Below are 23,801 nucleotides of genomic sequence, written 5' to 3'. Positions count from 1 at the left end.
TCTAGAGACGTTACGGCGAGAACACCTCTATGCGAAGTTCAGCAAATGCGTATTCTGACTACCATCTGTGGGATTTCTGGGGCACATTGTTTCTAGCAAAGGTATATCAGTAGACTCACAGAAAATAGAAGTTGTCACCAATTGGGTGCAACCGAAGTCAGTGTAGGAAATTCACAGTTTCTTTGGACTAGCTGGATATTACCGGAGATTCGTTGAGGGTTTCTCTAGCATAGCCCTGCTGTTGACATGTCTAACCCGAAAGGGGGAGAAATTTAGCTGGACAGAGGCATGTGAGTCGAGTTTTCAGGAACTCAAACAAAGGCTCAGCACTGCATCGATACTGGTACTTCCCTCGAGCGTGGACGATTTCGTACTTTTCACAGAAGCATCATTCCAAGGGTTGGGTGCAGTACTCATGAAGCATGAGTGTGTCGTATCGTATGCCTCTCAACAGCTGAAAGATCATGAGAGGAATTATTCGGTTCATGATCTAGAGTTGGCGGCTATCATTTTTGCATTAAAAATTTAGAGACATCATTTGTATAGGATCACCTTTGAGATTTTCACGGATCACAAGAGCCTGAAGTATTTGTTTACGCAGAAGGAGTTGAATCTTAGACAGAGAAGATGGATAGAATTCCTGAAGGATTATGACTGTACGATTAATTATCATCCAGGGAAAGCCAACGTGGTGGCCGACGCGATGAGTAGGAAATCCCGGGGAGTGTTGGCTTGTCATCGAGTGATGGTTACCAATTTGATACAGAGTTTTTCAAAGTTGGAGTTAGTGGAGCAGGGACAGACAGAGCGGGGTATTCTTGTGGCTATGGTTGCACAATCACCTATTATCGAGCGAATTAAAGAGGCTCAAGCTTCCGATCAACATCTACAATTTTTGTGTAGCAGAGTTATCTCAAGACAGCATACAGAGTTCTCTTGTGATGAGAGAGGTGTTCTCTACATCCGTGGAAGATTATGTGTTCCCGAGTGTCACTCGGTCCAGGAGGATTTGCTGCATAAAGCACACCGATCTAGATTTGTGATTCATCCAGGAGGTATCCGAATGTACAGGGACTTGAAACACTTCTATTGGTGGAATGGTATGAAGAGAGATATCGCGGATTTTGTGGCTCGATGTCTGATATGTCAACAAGTGAAGGCAAAACATCAAAGGCCAACTGGTTTACTTCAGAAGATAGAAATACCAGAATGGAAATGGGAGCATATCACTATGAATTTTGTTGTAGGGCTACCCCAGACCTGGAAGAGACATGACGTGATTTGGGTGATCATAGATCGGTTAACCAAATCTGCACACTTTTTACCGATCCGGAAGCCGGAATCGTTGGATCGATTAGTGGAGCTATAATGTCGAGAGATCATCAGATTGCACGGTATATCTCTTAGTATTATATCAGATAGAGATCCACGATTTATTTCTCAATTATGGCAGAGTCTCTAGCAGGCTATGGGTACGGAACTCCGATTTAGTACAGCTTTCCATGTAACCTAGCGTATGATGTAAGTAACCCCTCACCTGTAGTATAAGTAGCTAATCGTATGTTTCTATATTCTTAGTTTGGCCATATGCAGAGTTAGAGCACACCAAGTGCTCGATAAAATGACTAGTATAGTTAAATGCTACAGTAGGCATTTTAATAGCTCAGTTAAATGCCATAGAAGCATTTTAAATAGCATACATAGTCTTGCTTTAGTTTATATGGGACTACAGTTCAATGGGTGGGCTCCCATAGTCGCCTCTAGGTTCAGATAACCTAGCTCTAAGTTCAGATAACCTAGTAAGAGCAAGATAAGATAAATCAGTTTATGAACAATATTTTACTTTTATCAGTGGTACTGTACTGGACTCTCAGTTGTCCTTGGGTTGGGCTCCCATAGTCGTCCCTAGGTTTAGATAACCTAGTAAACTCTACTGGATTCGGGACTAGTTACCTCAGGTCTAGTTAGGGATGCGCGCATAACAAGTACAGTTGCCGGGCGCATCAGCAGCATGATTATTATTTTTATCTATTATGAAAGTAGTTTTCAAAGCTTCACAACTCAGTTAGGTGAATACAGTTCAGCTTCAGCATTAACCTAACATAAGTTTTAGCTTAGCTTATGTATCGATTTAGTTTCCTTGATGATACAACAATTAGTTTTATGTTCAGTATTTGATTGTCATGACTTACATGTCCATATGCCATGTTTTTAGCATTTTCAGTATGATCATCAGCATGTATTTCAAATAACATCTTTTAAAAGCATGATTTCATCGAATGCATGTTTTGTGAGGTAGATGATTCTTACTAAGCTCCCAAGCTTATAGTTTTCTTTTCCTTATACTGCAGATAAAGGTAAAGGGAAGATGGATTAGCGGAGGCTGGAGGGCAATGCGATAAGATGTGTGTGAGAAGGGAGCTGGAATAAAGATTTTTGGGAACTAGCAAATTTAAAAACTTAGTATTTCCTTATGATTGTTGCTTTTCTGCACTTTTAGGATGTTAAGTATCATGAATTGTGAAACTATGTATTATGTCATGCTTAGACTGCTAATTGTCTTGATATTAGATGGCAAGGTATGAGTAATAACATGACTAGTAGTAATGTTTATGCTTTTAGTGGTTTTTTGAAAGTTCTGTATGAGTTCGGGTGGAATTTCTGCAAAATCAGAAACCCAATCGATCAGCCGATCGATTAGAAGAAATCCCCGCATACAGAACGTTACTGAATCGATCAGCCGATCGATTGAGGAGTCTTCAATCGATTAGCCGATCGATCGGGAGTAACACCCCGCGAACAGAAGGTTGCTGAGTCGATCAGCTGATCGATTGATGGGCCCTCGACCGATCAGCCGATCGATTGAGTCGCGACCTGCGCGTACAGAGAGCTTCTGAATCGATCAGCTGATCGATCGGTCAGACTGGATTGATCAGCCAATTGATTCAGATGGTTCTTCCATGCACAGAAGCACGTTGAATCGATCCGTGGATCGATTGACATGTTTCAATTGATTGAGCCTCAACCTCAATCGATTGGGGAAGCCTGATTCCGGCTGGAAACCTCTGATTTCAGTTCCTTGACCATATGGAGAGTCTAGATTCCATTCTTTAGTATATGTACAACAATGAAAAGGTGTTTTGAACATAAGTTACAGATTTTAATAGTCATTAGCAGAGTGAGATTTTAATTAGTTCAGTTTTCCGCATACAATAGTTAGGCAAAGGTAACCCCCGGCCTTACAACTTAGTCAGTAGAAGGCGAGGCGTTACAGAGTGGTATCAGAGCAAGTTCCATACTTCCTCCACACACACATCAGCATTGAACCTGCAACTTCCAAGTAAGAATACCTCTCACCTTATTTATGTTTCTTGCTTCCATGTTTATAGATGACTAAAGCATGTTTATATATGATAGCATATAACATGATAGTAGTAGTTATGTAAACATTATTGTATTAATTATGTATGTCCTCTATATCTCTAGAAAATGGTACGAGGTCGCCCAGCAAAAAGGGCACCAGCTACTGAGCCCCAGCCTGGGGCAGACAGCTCAGTGCCTCCCCCAGACCTTACAGAGATAGTGGCTCAGTTACAGAAGCAACTATCTGAACAGCAACAGGAGATAGCCACCCTAGGGGCTAATCAGCAGAACACTCCCACTGTCACTCCGGAACCTAACAAGGCAACCCCAGTAGTTATAAAGATTCCACCAGTCCAACCTATAGCACCTGTAGCCCCAACAACAGGGGCAAGGAGAGAAGCCTATCTGATCCAGTGGCAGAAAATCAAGCCAGAGAACTTCTCAGGCACCAATGAACCATGGGATGCCCAAGCCTGGTTCAAAACACTGGAGAGTACGATGAAGCTCCTGGATTGGCCAGAGCATGAAAAGGTGAAATGCGCCTCCTTTTGCCTGGCAGGAGACGCACGTATGTGGTGGGAGAGGATTAAAGCGAAGCGCCCAGTAAACCAGATGACATGGGGTGACTTCGAAAGAGAATTCTTTGAGGAGTTCTTTCACATGCGGGTCACAAACCGCCACTACGACGAGTTCACTGAATTTCGTTAGGGCAACCTTTCAGTTGAGGAGGCCGTGAAGAAATTCAACAGGTTGACTCGTCTGTGCCCCGAACTAGTCAACACCGAAAGAGAACGAGTTTGACTGATGCTCAAAATGCTAAGGCCGGAAATAGCACTGAACATGGCCAGCAGCGTCCGTAGGCCGCACACCATTGAAGAACTGGTAAGTAGTGCTCTGATCACCGAGCATTACCAGAACAACATCAAGCAGCAGAAACAAGCTTTCTCAGAGTCCAAAGGCCAAAGAGGCTCAGGTACTCAGAAACACCAGGATCACAGCTCTAACTGGAAAAGGAACTCCAGTAACAAACGTAAACCAGGGAGTTACCCAAAAGGAGGACCAGCTAGTAAACAGCCTAGTTATCCCAAGTGTTCTACTTGTGGGAAATTCCACCCAGGAGTTTGTCGCAAGGGCACATGAGGATGCTTCGAATGTGGCCAGGAAGGGCATATGGCCAAACAATGCCCGAACAAGACCAGTTTTCTTCCACCACAGCCGATTCAGTACGGAGACAAACCAACGCAGTTGCACTGGATGCAGGCTACTTTAGATGGTCCACACATCAGCCAAGGCAGACTAGAAGCCCCCTAAGCCACGACGAACGCGAGGATCTACTCACTAACCAGAGAGGACGTAGCAAATGCCTCGACAGTTGTTACAGGTCAGATCAGTATTTTACAGAAAAATGCAACTGTCTTATTCGATACTGGGGCAACCCATTCTTATATATCCAGGTCATTCGCCCACGTTATATGGCAGTGATTCAGATGACACCATTTGAGGCGTTGTATGGAAGAGCATGTAAGTCCCCCACATTATGGGAAGAAGTTGGCAAACTGCAACTCTTGGGAGCACAGAGCATTCAGCATGAGGTGGTGTTGGTTCGCACAATCAAACGCAGAATGTTAGAAGCCCAAGATCGACAGAAAAGTTATGTCGATCAGAGACGGAGACCTCTAGAGTTTGCGGTGGGTGATCACGTGTTCTTGCAAGTGTCTCCCACCAAGGGAGTCAAAAGATTTGGGTTGAAAGGTAAGTTAGCTCCTCGTTACATCAGACCCTTTCAAATATTGGAGTGGATAGGCGTGGTTGCCTATCGATTGGCGCTGCCACCGTCACTTGCGGGGGTGCATGACGTATTCCATGTATCTATGCTGAGGAAGTACGTTGCACACCCTACGCATATTCTGTCAGATGTGTCGATCACACTTCAGCCAGACGTAACATATGAGGAGATTCCAGTACGGATACTAGACCGTAAGGAGCGCCAGTTGCGAAGTAAAACAGTCTGACTCGTCAAGGTTGGGTGGGAGCATCATTCGGAGGATGAAGTTACCTGGGAGCTCGAGGATACAATTCGAGCGTGATACCCCCATCTATTTACTTGAGGTATGTGGGTTAGATTTTCGTTCAGTGATTATATTGTTTAGTTATTGTTAGTACTTGCTGATGGTAAATAATGATATTTGAGGACCAAATTTTTTTATTAGTGGGGGAGAATATAAAATATGGTACCCAAATAAGCACTAAATAATAGGATTATTGAGAAATAGTTTTATTGGAATTTTTTAAAATTTTCTATGATTTAATCGGAGCTCGTATGACGTATTTTGAAGGGATACATTTATCGATTCGAGAAAAAACATGTTTGGGATACCCAAATGTGGGAGTTGATTGGGTCAATAAAACCTAAGTGTCAATTAAAACTTAGGTTTTGTTTTTTTTTATTTTCATTTCTTTATATTCTCCTCCTGACTCCATTTGCGCTGAACCATCGCCGACTTCTTCCCTCAAGCCCTCACCTCGCGACGCCACCCTCTCCATCCTTCCTTCCCTCTCGCAAGTTCCCAGACGTCGTCGACCTCTCCTCCTCATGCCAACACTAGAGACGAGCCCCAGCCGCCGGTCTCCTCCCTTCCTTGTGCGCGAGCACTACAGCAGCCGACGATCTCCTTCTTTCCCTCACGCGGGCACCAACCGATCTCCCTCTCGCGAGATCTCACAAACCACAGCCGCTTATCCTCTTCCTCCGAGCTGTGCCCCAACTGATCCGGTAAGTATAGTTCATTGTAGGTACGAGTAGGGCTTAAGGTGCTCTTGCTTGTCTGTGATCTGTTCGGATGCCTCAGATTTTTGTCGGAGTAAACGATTCTGGGGTTTGTATTAGTTTGTGCAATTTGGGAAAATTCGAGTGTGTTTTGTGTTGTTGAGTTTTCCATCACAGTCTGAAGGTGAGCTCTTTGAGTTAGTATTCCTGATTGGAATTGTGTATTCTGTGTTGGTGTTCATAGTTAAGATAATGTGAGTAGACATTAAATTTGCACTGTCTTGGGCATGCCCTGCACGAAGATAGCTAATTTTGTGTGCGTTGGTGCAGGACGTTGATTGAGACGGTTGACGTGACGGAGCGTGATTTGGATTCGATCTACATTTGGAGGCGAGTACTTCTTGCTTTATTTCTTGTAGTACTTTGACCTTGGTGCATGAGCTATTATTTTGGATAAGGACTGCTTTACTTTGACTCCACTCATATTTTTCTTATGCTTGATACTTCCACTCAAACTTTTGAATTATTCATTTCTATATCCATACAGTTTCTTGTTGTCATTTATGATATTTAGCAGATATTAGATACCAACCTTATATGCTTTGATTGTTGTTTATTTATGTACTGTATTGAGCATGCTGGCTTCATGTAGCATACCTGATTCCTGTTTATATATATATGATGATTGTTGTATTGTGCATATCATATCATTGTATACATGTTAACGACAAATTCTCCCTTGCGATCGAGAGAGTCGTTAACTAGGGTCGCACGCTCGACCACTCGAGAGAGTGGTAGCTGGAGCAGATGCCGCTTGTCCTAGTGTGTCGCACTCGGTCACTCGTGGGTAGTGGTAGCTGGAGTTGCGAGCAGCAGAGACCCCCTTCACTTTGTAGCTAGTTAGCTACTCAACACCTATCCACTCGGTCACTCGAGAGTAGTGGCGGCCTTTGAGTGGTACAGTTGTCATCGATCCGACCTCTCGACCATGCAGGGGTCGTGGTGCAGAGAGGTGAGAGGGGCGACCATCCGTGCATACGTTGTTATTATTATTATACCGACTGATGTTGTTGCTTATTATGCTGCTGTTGCTAGCTTATGCTGGTGTTGCTTACTTATGCTAGTGTTGCTTACTTATGCTGATATACTTGCATATGCTGAGATATATATCTTCTGTGTGTGTTTAGACTGAGTTACCTATTGGTAATATGTATATACCTCACATGTTCCCTTGTAGTTATGAGTAGCTCTGTAGCAGAGTTGTTCTACTCCTGATTTTACTAGCCTATGATATAGTTTCAGGTATTACAATTTTATTTTAGTATCTGCTATTTCCTTTATGAGACTGTATACTGTTGGCTCACTCTGTATTAGTATATTATGTTTATGCACTATCTTTTTTTTACCCGTTGAGTTCCAATACTCACCACCCCAGAAATTGATTTTTCTTTCGCAAGGTAGCAGGTAGATGAATCAAGGATACTTGGAGAGTCCTAGCTTCCAGTCCCACTACACTCTCGAGGACAGATTTCTTTTTAGTCTTGCTTTTGTTTGGTGGTATATTGATTTTGCATTTTTTTTATTTTTTTTATAAGTTGTTGTGGGTTTGGAGTCTAGTCCGGCGGTTACAAGTTTTTTGGTTAATGACTTTGTTAGTCATATATTCGTATTTCTTTGTGATTTCCGCTGTGTTTATTTCCAGCCGTGTGGCTGTTATTAACTACGTGGTTGTTTTCATTTTGTCGAGCCAGGTAGGCTGAGTATATTAATTGTGTGATTGTTTTATTTTTGTTCTAGTCGAGTGTGCTGAATATATATAAATGTGTGGTTGTGAATATATTCTAGCCGTATGTGACTGATGTATTTTGTATGTATGTATTCTTCATATTATCACCGGTACAGGGGAGATGCTGTCAGATTTTTGTCTGGCAGGGACTCCTCTGGGGGCATGCCAATAAAGCTTGGTGGTTGTTGTTTTTGTTGTTGTATAGATTTTTAAAAATTATCTATATAATACATCTAATCAAGCATGAAATTCATTAACACATTATTATGTTGAATGGTTATTTTGAAAATAGTTTTAAAAAATATTCCAATAAATTTTTGAATACTTTTTCAAAAAAATTTCAATTTAAGTGTCCTTATCATCTCAAATATTTTATGTGTCTCAAAACATAGCATACAAGGTAACTTATTTGTCTTTGTGAGATGATTTGTAAATTTTACTTGATTAAAATTTAAGTTTGAAATGGAAGATTATTGATCTTGTGTTAAATTTAGATTTAGTCGTTAGTCAGTTAAATATATATTTCAAAAATTGACTTTCAAGTAGTGACGAGACACAGATGTTTTCTTGGGTATCAAAGCAAGGATCATTTTCTTAGACAAAATCTTTTTTAAAAAATTATATATTTAACCTACTTATTGAAAAACCTTGATCTAACTAGTATAGGATATGGCGAGGTAGTTTCAGTCAGTTCCACTTAGCTAAGGAGACTAAGTAGAGTACTCTTTATCCCACCTGACAACCTAGACTAAGCTTCCCTAACGTGCTATTATTCCGCCCCATCCTGGTACTATATGTTGGATCGAGTGAACCGACTAAAGGGGATGAATAAATGACCTGTAATCAAAATTTATTTTCTCTTTCTTTTTAACTTAGCAAGGATACACAAATTAAATCACATAAAATATAAGCATAAAAAATAGAGTGAAAGATATAATTTACTTGATTACAATCTAAGCAGTTGTTAATCTAAGACAGTAAAAAACTCACTAAAATGAACTCCTTCTTTAATCAAGATCGGAGGTGGAGTATCCCCATATAGCAGTTGAACGTACGAGAAATGAACATTGAAGTTTAAGAATTGGTGTGTCTTTTATAACTGGCTTCAGGGCTCTATTTATAGCTCAATGGTCAAAGTGACTATTTTACTGACGTGACCATTCGGGGTGCCTTGAACACTGGAGGTGCCTCCAGTTGGATAAATTTTATCCTTATTGCAGCCAATATCTTTATGATCTGGCGGACTGGAGGCGTCTCGGTTGATCGGAGGCATCTCGGTTGATCGGAGACGTCTTGGTTGATCGGAGGTGCCTCGGTTGATCGGAGGTACCTTAGTTTTAATGGAGGCGCCTTCGTCTGACAAACATGGACTTCACTACTTATCTCCTCGGCAACGGCTCCAATCTCATTTGAGGTGCCTTGAGATGACTTGAGGTACCTCGGGTACTGTTTATTGGAGGCGCCTTCCGTCCATCTGAGACGCCTCGAGCACTATACATCTGAATGATCAATTTCAGCATTAACCATTCTTTTTCTTGTGGTCGCTTGGGAGATGCTCTGACCGTCTAGAGTTAAGCTCATCCAAACCTAACTCCGGCCTTCCCTTCGAGCAAGCTTCCTCTTGGCTTCTCATTTCTTAAATGCATCATGTGCGTTCTTCTCTCTCCATGGTATACTCTTCCACAGCTCTTTATCTTTCGGATGCACCGAGCCCGTCGACTCACTTCCCGTGTCATTCTTCTCGCTTGTTGCGTCTTTCGCTCAACTTCTTAATTATGTTCCTAAGTCCTTGCACACTCAAACACAAGGTATCAAATACACAGGGCCTAACTTAACTCAGTTGATCATATCAAAACTATCCGGGGTACTTTCAATCTCTCCCTTTTTGATATGCATCAACCCGAGTTAAGGTTAGGACAAAAACAATCATAACATTATATATTTAAAGCATTTAAATATTTCAATTAAAACAATTAAAAAAATTGAGCACAATTAAATCCTCCTCCTAAACTTAACACCCTAATAGGGAAATAAAATGAAATAGATAGAGAAAAAATCTTAACATTTTTCTGGGGGTTTATATAGATGATCCAATGTTTTGTATTTTTTACCGAAATTATTTTGCAAATAGAATAATTTTTAAGTATTAAAGCCTTCGATTTACAAAAAGTAATTTAAAAATTATTTTTATTTTTTTTAAATCATGAAAAAAAAATGTTCAAAGTAAAACAGAATTATTCATATCATAATAAAAAACAATTTCATAGAAAATAATTTTTTAAAAGTGAGAAAATAATTTTCTTTACAAAGATAGAAATTATTGAAATTAAATACTTTAAAAATATATTTCAATGTTAAAAAAACTTGCTAATTTTTTTTAACATATAAAATATGACAGTTATTTGTGGAAAAATCAAGTTTTTTAAAAATTAATTTTCAAAATTTCTTTAATATTAATAATTTAGTTTTTAGTAAAGAATTTATAAAAAATTATATATCTATCAAAAAATTCCAAAAATATTTTTACTAATAGACAATATTTTTGTTTATTTTAGAAAAATAATATTTAGCAGAAAAATCTAGTAGATAACATTTATTAAAATTAATTTTTCCAATGTATTTAATAATTCAACTAACTTAATTTCTAGTCTGCATATAAAATTAATTTAATGGTCTAAATAGATTTTAGAATTTAAAATAAATTATTTCCTACGGGATTAATTAAATATTTTATTAGAATAATAATTTTTAGTACTTTTATAATTTAACCCTATGATTTCTAATGTACTAATTAAATTCTCCATAATATCTAAAATTTCTTTTTGGAACAAATGATTTAAGCAAATAGAATCTTTTCCTGATTTTAATTTTTTCTATTTGTTTATTTAATTTTGGATTTTTAGTTATAATTTTATCAAATTCTTCCTTCAAACATGCATGGTCTTTCTTTGATTTTATATACTTGGTCCTAGTTTTACATAAAGTTCTATTTAGTATTTTAACAACTTTGTAAAGTTGATCAAAGGGAAGGATGCATACCTCATTTATTGTGTCAGATTCGTAGATAGATACTCCCCCTTCATCGATGCTCTCTTCTGAGGTAGCTTCGTCGCCTTCTTCTTAGTAGCTAGCCATTAGTGTTAGTCTAGTGTATTATTCTGTCTCGAACTCAAATGATGACGACTCACTCCATATCGCTTTAAGGTTTTGTGCTTAGACTTTCTTAACCCTTTTTTTCTTTTCTTTTTAATCTTGAGCGGTTGTTTTTGATATGCCCTTCTTCTTGGTAATTATAGCACCGAATCTTTCTTTTCCTTCTAAGTAGTTTTATTGTCTATTTCTTATCAAAGTTGTTAGATTTAAAAAACTTTGAAAACCTTCTTACCATAAAAGCTTGTTAGTCTTAGTCAAGAGAAGATTCCAAATTCGATTCATTCTTCTTGCCTTGCCGTGCTAGGTTTTGATGTGACTCCATTTCTTTTTTTAGTTCTGCACATCGGGATTCGTAAAGTTCTAATGCTGAAAACAAATCTTCTAAACTACTTACCTTGAGATTTTTAGAGATGTAGTAGGAATCGACAATTGAAGTCCATTCTTACATCCTCAAGAAGGCATTAAGTGTATATCTTAGTGAGTCTCGATTTGTTAATGTTTCTTCGAGGTTGGTAAGTTTGGTGATTAGCTTCTTGAGTTGGGCATGTAGTTGACCAGTCGTTTCTCCCTTTTCAAGTCGGAGGTTGCTGAGTTAGTTTTTGAGTAGATCTTTCTGGCTAGTCTTGCTTTAGAGGTGCTTTCATGTAATTTTAAGAATTTCTCCCAGAGATCCTTGATAAAGTTGTAGGTGCCAATTCAGTTGACTTTTTGAGGTGGTAGTACACTCAAAAGGTGAAACTTTGCTTTACCGTTGGCCACAGAGTCGGTCTGCTACTTCTAGTTCCATTGGTGTTCTTCTTTTTCTTCTTTGTTCTCATCCTTGGGTACTTCAAAATCATATTTGATTGTAAGGAAAAAATCAAAATCATTATTGAAGAACACCTCCATACGGCGCTTTTATAGCGTGAACTTCCCCTCAAACTTCGGTGGATGAATGCTAGATCTAACTATCTTCTTATTGCTTTAGTTGATGGTTAGTCCTTCTAAAGTGGTTTGACTCTAATACCACTTGTAGGATCGAGTGGACCGACTAGAGGGGTGAATAGACGACCTGTAATCAAAATTTAATTTCTCTTGCTTTCTAACTTAGCAAGGACACACAAATTAAATCAAATAAAATATAAGCATAAAAAATAGAGTAAGAGACAGAATTTACTTGGTTATAACCTAGGTGGTTGTTAATCCAAGGTAATAAGAATCTTACCAAAAAGAAATCCTTTGATCAAGATCTAAGGCAGAGTAGCCCCATACAACATTTGAATGTACAAGAAATGAATACTAAAGTGTAAGAACAGGTGTGTCTTTTACAACTAGCTTTAGGGATCTATTTATAGCTCAACGATTAAAGTGACCATTTTACTGACCTAACCATTCGGGGTACCTTGAACACTTAGAGGTGCCTCCAGTTGGATGAATTTTATCCTTATCGTTGCCAACATCTTTTTTATCTGGCGGACTAGAGGTGCCTCGATTGATCGGAGGCCCCTCAATTTTGATGGAAGCGCCTCAGTCCGGTTGAAGTGGACTTCGCTGTTTATCTCCTTAGCAACGACTCCAATCTCATTCGAGGCACCTTGAGATGACTTGAGGGACCTCAGATATTATTCATTTGAGGTGCCTCCAGTTCATTTGAGGCGCGTCGAGCACTACACATCCGAATGATCAATCTCATCATTGACAATTCTTTTCCTCGTGTTCGCATGGGTGATGCTCCACCCATCCATAGTTGAGCCCACCCGAATCTAATTCCGGTCTTCTCCTTGAATAGGCTTCCTCTCGACTTTTCGTCCACCAAATGCGCTGCACGAATCCTTCTCGCTCCATTAGTGTACTTTTCCATAACTTTTTGTTCCTCGAATGCAACAAACTCGTCAACTCGCTTTCTATGTCATCCTTCTCGCTTGCTGCATCTTTCTCTCGACTTCTTATATTCCTAAGTTCCTGCATACTCAGACATAAGGTATCAAATACACAAGGTCTAATTTAACTCAGTTGATCACATCAAAATTATCCCGAGGTACTTACACTATATGGAAAGTGTCAAACAATTTTTATTATATCAAATCATTCTATATTAATCAGGAATAAAATACTAGCTTGAATGATATGACATTTATAAGCATAAACTAACATAAAATAATGCATGTTTATGGCAAGTTTGCATGTGCCAAACAACTCAAACAATTATCAATTGATTTCTAATAATATATCAAATTCTTTATTTGATACATTTCATGTCAAACTGTGAATATGTCACCCAACTTTGATATATTTTGATTTTTATTAACTAATTATTTTATTGGGTAAAATTTTATTAATTAGTTCAATAATTATGAGGTATATTATGATAGTTAGTTTTAAAATTTGATTTTGGATTTTTTTTTTAAATTTAGATTTGATGTGTTAAAATTTGAAGATTTATTTTATTGGATTATGATATTTAATTTTAAATTGTTTAGATTTAATTTCATATTTTGCTGATTTAATTTTGAATTCATTATTTCATAATTAAAGTTTACTTAATTATAACTAACTTTAAATTCAAGTTCCATTTTTTTTATTTCAATTTGAATTTGTATTTTTAAAATTTAAACTTTTATCTTCTAGATTTTTAAGATTTATTTTTGAATTTTTCAAATTTATTTTTGAAAATTTCAGATTTGTATTTTTAAAATTAGAGTTTATCTTCTTTGTAATTTGTTCTTTAGAATTTGTTTTGTTTGGATAATAATTGTTTGAATTTTTGAAATTATTAAGATCAAAATTCATTTTATTGAAATTTTAAAATTTATTTTCTCAATTTTCAAGATTTAATTTCAATTTTTAGCATTTAAAATTGTAAGATTAGACTTGATTAAATTATCTTTACAATTATCTTGAATAATTAATTCATTATTTAATTTTGAGTTATCTAAAATTTTAAATTTAGAAGTTGAATTATAAGATTTATTTTGATTATTATTTAAATTAAATTTTATTGAGTTATTAATTAATTTTAAATTAATTAAATTGACTTTATCTTGATTAAATAAAAAATATTATTAAGGCTTTGATTAATATCTAGATTGACTTGTTGATTATCTTTATTATTCTGATTTATTAAATTTGAATTATTAATAAGATTTAAATTAGTTAATTTTTAATTTTCTATATTTTGATTATTTATTAGTTTTGTATTATTTGATTTATTCAATAATTTATTTTCTCAATTATCAAGATTTAATTTCAATTTTTTAGTATTTAAAATTGTAAGATTAGACTTGATTAAATTATCTTTACAATTATCTTGAATAATTAATTCATTATTTAATTTTGAGTTATTAAATTTTTTAAATTTAGAAGTTGAATTATTAGATTTATTTTGGTTATTATTTAAATTAATTTTTATTGAGTTATTAATTAATTTTAAATTAATTAAATTGACTTTATCTTGATTAAATCAAAAATATTATTAAGGCTTTGATTAATTTGATTAATATCTAGATTGACTTGTTGATTATCTTTATTATTCTGATTTATTAAATTTGAATTATTAATAAGATTTAAATTAGTTAATTTTTAATTTTCTATATTTTGATTATTTATTAGTTTTGGATTATTTGATTTATTTAATTTGGATTTATTTTGTTAATTATCTTGATTATTTTAAATTTCAAAAATTTTAAATTATCTATATTTGAATTTATTTTAACATTTGAATTAATCAAGTTAGTATTTTTATTAATTAAATTAACTTTAAAATTATTTAAATTAATATAATTTGAAAATTTCAAATTAATGCTGCTAAGTAAACTATCTAATTTATTAGAAAAAGTTACTTTATCATGCAAAACATGTGTTGCTTTCGTTTAACCTTTTCGCAACCCCTATGAAGACAATGGGTAGAATTTGGTTTAAATTTTATATCCTTAGTATCCATTATCATTTATTAAATTTGTCTCATACATATCTTTATACCCATATGATATTTAATTTTCATCCTCATCCTCATCTTCATACCCGTCAAAGGACCGAATGTTCATACCCTATCCATTATCCTATTACCATCTGTATTTTTTTTAAAAAATAAATAAATAAATTATTTCAATGAATTTATGAATACTTATTAAATTTTTGTACTCCTCCCTCTCTTTCGATCGGATCAGGATTTTTCATAGAAAAGAATATGAGATATATGTTAGTGATCGAGTAAAGAGACAAACTAATTTTTTTTCCAAGGTGGGAAATGAGTTAATGTTTTTTCTTTTCCAATAAAAAAAACAAGTATATATATATATACGATTTTGATATATTGCACGACGCGCATAGTGCGCGACTGTGCGCGTCGCGCAGTATATCAATAAAATATATTTTTTACAATTTTATTGGTAGAGTTCAAGCATCCTAATTGGGATATAATTTTTCAGTTAATTTTTTTTTTAAGATTTTACCTCTAGGGTTTAGATTTTCCAATTGAATTATAGTATTTAGTTTTTAAAAAAATTAAAAATGAAATAAATTTAAGTATTTATGGAGTATTGTAATATGTTAAGGGGATATCGAAACGTATTAGCTACTTATATAAAGAAATATTGTTTTTTTTTAATTAAAATGTCTGTGTTTTGTTATTTTTTGTAATTTTGAATTAAAAAAATAATTATTTTTTTTAAGATTTTATTTCTAGGGTTAAGGTTTTGTGTTATAGTATCAAAGCTATTTTTTTTTAGATTTTACCTCTAGGGTTCAGACTTTGAGTTATAGTATCAAAGCTATTTAGGGTTCATGCTTTGGGTTATAGTATCAAAGCTATTTTTTTTTAGATTTTACCTCTAGGGTTCATGCTTTGGGTTATAGTATCAAAGCTATTTTTTTTTAGATTTTACCTCTAGGGTTCATGCTTTGGGTTATAGTATCAAAGCTATTTTTTTTTAGATTTTACCTCTAGGGTTCAGGCTTTGGGTTATAGTATCAAAACTATTTTTTTTTTAGATTTTACCTCTAGGGTTCAGACTTTGGGTTATAGTATCAAAACTATTTTTTTTAGATTTTACGTCTAGGGTTCAGACTTCCCAATTAGGTTATAGTGTTTGGTTTAAAAAAAAATTAAAATAAAATTAATTTAAGTATTTATTGAGTATTGTAATATGTTGAGGGGAAATATTAATGTATTAAAAATTTATATAAGGAAATGTTAATTTTTTTAATTTAAAATATTAAAAAAATAAAAAAAATTAAAAAAAAACTATTAATTGATCTCCTGCGCGACGCGCACAGTCGCGCACTTTGCGCGTCGCGCAGGAGATCAAAACTCTCTCTCTCTCTCTCTCTCTCTCTCTCTATATATATATATATATATATATATATAGGGTATTTAGCATGGTATAGGTAGAATTTTACCACATCACCTTCATACCCAAATCTAAAAATATTCATACTCGAATACCCGATTATTTAATTGGCTCTATAAAATTTTTTCATACCCTCCTCCATTCGGATTTTATATTTGATTTTCCATCAGATTCGAAGGAAATTGCTATATCCCTTCTAATTCAATAGCCTTTTTCTACGTCTTCTTCTTCAAGCATTTATTTTTGTAATATTCGGATCTCTGGGATTTGAAGCACACGATATGCTCTTTGTTTCTCCGAGCTTCTGGCAATGGTTCTTCCTTTATCGCTGGTGGTGTCGTCTAAATCTTATGAGTATGATACTTATTTTTGAAGTGCTCTCTCTATGCATTTGAAGCAAATAATATGGAATTTGAATTTCATATTTAAAATTATACCTTTGTAGATATTCTCCCCCTCAATCTTTGACCTTCTTGCTCTCTTGGAGGCTGGTCCGACTAAGAGCAAATAAGCTCTGATACTAATTATAAGATTAGTATGCGTCGATAGGGGTGAATATCGATTCTCATTTTCTTCGATTTCGTCATTCGTTCTTTTGTTATAGTAAGGGTGTTAATAGAAGTGAAATGTAAACAAATAAAAGACAAAGACATAAGGATTTTTTACTTGATTCCGAACTCCTTAGGTTAGTACTCTCAAAGCCTATGAACTCAAGCGGGAACTCAAGCGGGAGTCCATTATGCATATCTCCTTTCTGAAACTTTTTCTAGTGGTGGAGAAACCTCGTACACTTTGTTAATATACAAACACAAATAATATGACTTAGGGGGAAACTTAGTAGAAATAAAAAATAATCTAGATGAAGAAGCACCAAGATAAAATGAACAAGAAGAAGAAGACAATATTAAAACTATAAGAAACCTAGGATTAATTCAAGTCACTCAACAGATGAAATTTTAGGTGGCCCAAATCAAGAAGTTAGAACAAGATTATTTTATAAAAACATAAATCAAATGTACTAATATCAACACTTGAACCTAAAGTTAATTATAGATGAAGCTTTACATGATCATGACTGGATGATAACATTCCAAGAAAAACTAACTCAATTTGAAAACAACTAAGTCTGAGGTCTAGTACCTTCACCAAAAAGATAAATCTATCATAAATACTATATGTTATTTTTTTTTCAAAATAAATTGGATGATAAAAGAAATGTCATAAGAAATAAAGCTCATTTAGTAGCTAGAGCTTTAGACAAGTAAAAGGCCTAGATTATAATGAAACTTATGCATTAGTAGTTACACTTGAATCCATTAGAATGTTGTCAACTTACACAGTACATAAAAGATTTAAACTATAATGGATGTCAAATCTATATTTTTAAATGGTTTTATCAAAGAAGAAGTTTACATAGGTCAACCCCTGAATTTGAAGATTTAGAATATCCTAACTATGTATGCAAATTGAAAAAGGTATGATATGGATTAAAACAAAAATCTAGGGCTTGATATGAAAGGTTATCAACTTATTTAATATAAAAAAAAATTCAAATGAGGTCGAATTGATTCTATGATTTGTAAAAACACATGAAAGTTACATATTTATAACCTACATGTATGTAGATGATATTATATTTGAATCATCCAATTTAGCATTTCTAAAAGAATTCATAATTCTAATGGGGAATGAGTTTGAAATTAGTTTGGTAGGAGAATTAATATTCTTTTTAGTTTACAAATAAAACAAACTAAAGAAGAAAATTATGTACATCAAAACAAATATATCAAAGAATTAATAAAAAAATATAGAATGGAAAATGCTAATACACCTATGATAACAAATATTATGTTAGATAATGACCAACAAGGAAAGTCTATAGAACTAAAGTACTATAGAAGTACAATAAGTTTACTTTACCTAACTGCTAGCAGACTTGACATATTATTCACAATAGATATATGTGAAAGGTATTAATTTGCACTAAAGAATCACATCTAATAGCTCTTAAAAGAATAATTAGATACCTTAAAGGAACATGGAATATGGTATCCTAGGACTAATAGTTTTGAACTAATAGATTTTTTTGACTCAAATTATGTCGCATGTAGATTAGATAGAAAAAGTACAAGTGGTGACTACCAATTTTTGGGATCATTTTTAGTTAGTTGGTTTAGTAGAAAGTAATACTATGTTGTATTATCAACAACTGAGACAGAATACATAACAATGAGAGAATGTATAACACAATTTTTATGGATGATGCACATATTAAAAGACTTTGAATTACACTATAAATATATTAAAACATTTATTGATAACATGTGCATTATTCAAGAACAAAATACATAGAAGTAAAACACCATTTTATTAGGGTTCATGTAGCCAAAGGAAATATTGTACTTGACTATGTTGAGTTCAAATCAAACTTGACTCACATATTCACTAAACCACTACTTGAGGCTGAATTCAATACTTTAATAAGACAATTATGAATGTGTTTTGTAAAAAAAATCTTTATTTACTAATATATGTGAAATTTTATTTACTTATGTACAAAATGGAACTAGCCTAGACTCTAACTTAGAATTCATGAACCTGTAGATTTAGGCAACCTTTGCTTCTTACAAACACCTATGTCTAGTTGTGTGTGTATTGAGAGCCACATAGATGGGCATGAGATGTTAGGTCTCTGATTTCAGATGTAGACAAGTGCATTGATATGAACCAAGAGGTATAAATAAACAAATAATCACTATGGTGACTAACCCTAAACTAAACTTGACAATTAACTAATATCATTTGAGTTAAGGAAAAATGAGTTATATAGTTTGATTAAGGATAATTTTTAGATGAATTATTATTTTAAAATATAATATCTTGAAAATGTCTTTAAAAATATTTTAAATTTATTTTTTAAAATATTTTGAAAATTACTTTAAAATTTTTTAAAAATATTTTTGAAAATACTTTGAGAATTGCCTTTGAAAATATCTTTAATTGGATTTGAAGAAAATTTAATCTTTAAAAGTTACTTTACAATGTTTTCTTTGAAAAATATTGCAATGATATATATATATCAAAGGGGGAGAGTTAAGTTTAACATTAGAGTTGAGAGAAAATTGAACCTTGGAAATCTAACTTAAACTAAGATTGTTTTTAAGTTAAGTTTAAGTTGGTTATTTCAAAATTAATAGACTTTCAGCTTAAACTTGAACTTAATGCTTGCTATTTTTGCTACAGTTGTTAAGTTAGTATTGATTTAGTTTAACTTAAACTTTAATACTAAGATCTAAGTTTAAGTTACTTAAACTTTTTTGATTCAAAACTTGAACTATAAAAACTTCTAAGTTTAACTGCTTTAAGTTTAAGTTTCTTTAAAAGCATGTTAAACTTTATTAGAGAAGACATTTTTTTCTCTAACTTTAAATTATGTTGTCAAACATCTAAAAAGGGAGAGATTATTAGTACCAACAACACCGATAATTGAACTTATATTTTGATGCCTGGAAAAAGTGTTAAAGTTAAACATTTTCTATTTGATATGAGTGATAAGTGTGCAGGATACTTGCCATGTAAAATCCTAGTGGATCAGGAGGACTGAACACTAGGCAATAAAGTCTTAGTGGATCAGGATGACTAAATACTAGATAGAGAAAGTCAAGATGAATCTAGTAGAACATACTTGATGGGTCAAGTGGACCGGATATCAAGTAAGGAAAGTCATAGTGGGTCGATCAAATATTAAGTAGAAGAAGTCTAAACAGGTCATCTGGACTAGATGTTTGACCGTAAATAAGGTAAATCTTAGAGGATCTTTCAGTTTGGAGGATGTGTCCCATTTAGGACAAATCACTTAGGTGATGGTCCAACTCAAAAACCAACTTAGAGTTCTAAGTCGAGATCATACAGTTTTACTGTAAGAATAAAACATGCACATATATAACTATTTCTAACTCCGTTTTATAGGATTATCATTAATATTATTGTGCTAACTTTGTTGTGAAGAAAAACAAAGTCTTTAGTTGACTGAAGGGTTCGATCAAATAGGGAGGTTTGGTCGACTAAACAGGGAGGTTTGGTCGGTCACAAAACTAGAGGTGAGCAATTAATTAATAATCGAACTGACCCAACCATTTAAAATAAAACTGAACAAATCAATTATTTTGACCTAACTTAACTGATCATACTTTTCAACAAAAATCAAACAAACTAAATTGATAAAATATTGATAATTTAATCAAAAATCAAAATAGTCATTTTTTCATCATTAATCAACTGATGATATTAATCAATTGATTCATGGCTAATGGTCGAGTCGAACGATCAATTATTAAACATTATACTTTATTTTTTAAAATCTAGCAACGGATTGATGATTTACATCCATTTTTTTTAGTTGGTACAAAGTATGATCAATTTGGATTAGTTCTTATTCGTTTAGAAAATGCAGTTCAGGGAACTATATCTAGAGTAATTCGTCATAAATTGATACCGACTCCTCAAAATTTGGTAACTTCAACTTCATTAACAACCACTTATGAATCATTTTTTGGCCTACATCATTTATCTCCAGTTTTGGATTGAACTAATTCATTGACACAAATTGTTCATGGGTGAAAATTGAGTTATTTGGGTCCTGGAGTATTGACGGGTAAAACTGCTAGTTTTTAGATACGAGATACTCATCCTAGCCACTACGGACGTATTTGTCCAATTGATACGTTTGAAGGAATGAATGTTGGACTTCTTGGATCCTAAGCCATTCATGTGAGGATTAGCCATTGGGGATTCATAAAGAGTTTGTTTTATGAAATATCTGAAAATCAGAAAAGAAGGCACATATAGTTTATTTATCACCAAAAAGAGATGAATATTATAGGATAACAATTGGACATTCTTTGGCCTTGAATCAGAGTATTCAGGAAGAACAAGTTATTCTAGCTTGATACCATCAAGAGTTCCTGACTATTATTAGTTATTTGTCAACGTTCCAACAAAAATACTTGTATGGATCAAACCTTCAGGTTTTGTGAGGTAAATGCATTAAAAAGGGACAAATTTTAGCGGACGATGTGACTACAATTAGTGGGGAACTCACTTTAGGAAAAAACGTCTGAGTAGCTTATATGCCATGGGAAGGTTATAATTTTGAAGACGCAGTACTAATTAGTGAATGTTTGGTATATAAAGATATTTATACTTCTTTTCACATTCGGAAATATGAAACTCAGACACATATGACAAGCCAAGGACCTGAGAGAATCACTAGGGAAATACCACATCTAGAGGCTCATTTACTCCGCAATTTAGACAGAAATGGAGTTGTGATGCTGGGATCTTGGGTGGATACAGGTGATATTTTAGTAGGAAAATTAAAGCTTCAGGCGGCAAACAAATCCTCGTATGCTCCATAGGATCGATATTAAGAACCATTCTTGGAATTTAGGTATCCACTGCAAAAGAAACTTTTCTAAAACTATCTATAGGCGGAAGAGGGCGCGTAATTGACATGAGATGAATCCGAAAAGGGGGGGGGGTCCAGTTATAATTTAGAAATGATTAGTGTATATATATTTCACAGAAATGTGAAATCAAAGTAGGTGATAAAGCAGCTGGAAGACATGGGAATAAAGATATCATTTCCAAAATTTTGCCTAGACAAAATATGCCTTATTTGCAAGTTGGAACACCTGTTGATGTGGTCTTTAACCCATTAGGAGTACCATCGCGAATGAATGTGGGTCAGTATGCTTGGAAAGAGAAAAAAATGTTTTCTACTCGATAAAAAAAAAAGCAGAGAATTTACATATACTTGGAATGTGTTCCAAATAACTATTTTATGTCTTTGAGCGCGCAAAGATCCTTTGATTAGACGTTGACGAAAATCAAGTTGTTTGTGAGTAACGTATCAAAGCCAACTCATTTATTTCATCATCATTAGTCTCAAAATTCACGCTGTAGTGAGTATAAATCACCACTCGTCTGACTTTTATTGTATGAATTTCCTAATATTGTTTCATTAGTTGCTTATGTTCACCTTCTTCATCTTCATCTTGTGCTAGTGCGTCTAACTCTTTAGTTAGTTTGTATAACCGTTGATGAATTTTTTGAATGATTTTTTCTTTAAGGATTTCTTCTCCTTCTCTGATTTCTTCTCCATTGGTTGTAATTATATCAAATACGAATTTCGGAGATTTTGCTTTATTTTCTGATTTTTTTTTAAAAAAATAAGAATTGGGTATGTGTAGGATCGAAAAGCGCTAGAGGAGGGTGAATAATACTCGTGACTAATTCATTCGTTTTAGAAAACTTTAAGTAATACGCAGCAGAAAAGACACAGAAGCAATGCTAACACTTTTGGTTACTTGGTTCAAAGTCTGTGTCAACTCCTACTCCAAGGCCTGCGATCGTTGATCGTTTTTTGTGGGCAATCACTATAAGCTCGAGAATCTTTACAAGATTAATTACAAGTATATAATTTTAGTGCAGAAAAAATATACCAACAACTAAGAATGAGAAAATCTGGACTTCAAGTTGTCGGAGTAATGCTACGGCTTCTTCGGATCATTTTGTTAGCAGCACACAGAAGAAGTATTGCGAGTATGAGTTATTCTTTGGCATCTGCTCGGGCCAGGCTTATATAAGTTGTTGAGGGCGCCTCCAACCTCCATAGGAGGTGCCTCTAGCCCCAAGTCAGCCGTGTTGTTAAGCTCCGCGGAGTTCACTGCTTATCCACTCAAAGGCGCCTCTAAGCTCCATGGAGGGCACCTCCATCCAACGTTCGAGGCATCTCCCATCTCCTTGGAAGGCGCCTTCGCTCCTTGCTGCGAGTCTTTTATCCAAGGCATCCAAGGCGCCTCCAAGCTCCATGGAGGGCACCTCGGGTGCTGTTCATCCGAGTCTTCTTTTGTGTAATTCTCTTCCTGGAAGGCATATTAGTCCACAAACAAAGTATACCCTGCAAAACAAAGTTAGCAAAACAAAGCTATGCTCCCCTTGGATCATAGCCCTGATAGGGTTTATCAAGATAATGAATTTGATCCTTGGGGATCTAATATTGACCAAGTCCAACTTGATTAATCAAGTTTGACTTAGGGACCCATGCTTAGACTAATTTTTTATTTGATCGATTTACTAATGATAAGTAAGATTTGTATTTTTATTTAGCCTTAAATTCAAGCCCAGTTCGGTTGTATACGACCCTTTATTTTCTAAGAATCAGATCAAGATTCTTGAAACCCAAAGTGAATCGTTCTAATGAGTCATTGAGTTCTTTGAATTGAGTTTTCAAATTTAAATTTTCTTCTTGGACTTGCTCAGTCAAAGAACTTAGGTTAGTCTCCTCCTTAAGGATTGTTATCTCCTTTTGGAGTGACTTAACTCGGAGGCTAGATTTGGCTAA

General features: G+C 34.5%; 1 pseudogene; it reads left to right on the top strand.

The window, feature by feature from the left end:
- The first annotated feature begins 4,203 nt into the window (after positions 1-4,203).
- On the top strand, positions 4,204-22,184 carry LOC122048752 (annotated as a pseudogene).
- The last annotated feature ends 1,617 nt before the right edge of the window (positions 22,185-23,801 follow it).

The sequence above is a fragment of the Zingiber officinale genome, chromosome 2B (genome assembly GCF_018446385.1).
Source record: "Zingiber officinale cultivar Zhangliang chromosome 2B, Zo_v1.1, whole genome shotgun sequence".
Classification (NCBI taxonomy): domain Eukaryota; kingdom Viridiplantae; phylum Streptophyta; class Magnoliopsida; order Zingiberales; family Zingiberaceae; genus Zingiber; species Zingiber officinale.
The sequence above is the reverse complement of the archived record's forward strand: the minus strand, read 5'-3'. Positions and strand labels throughout refer to the sequence as shown.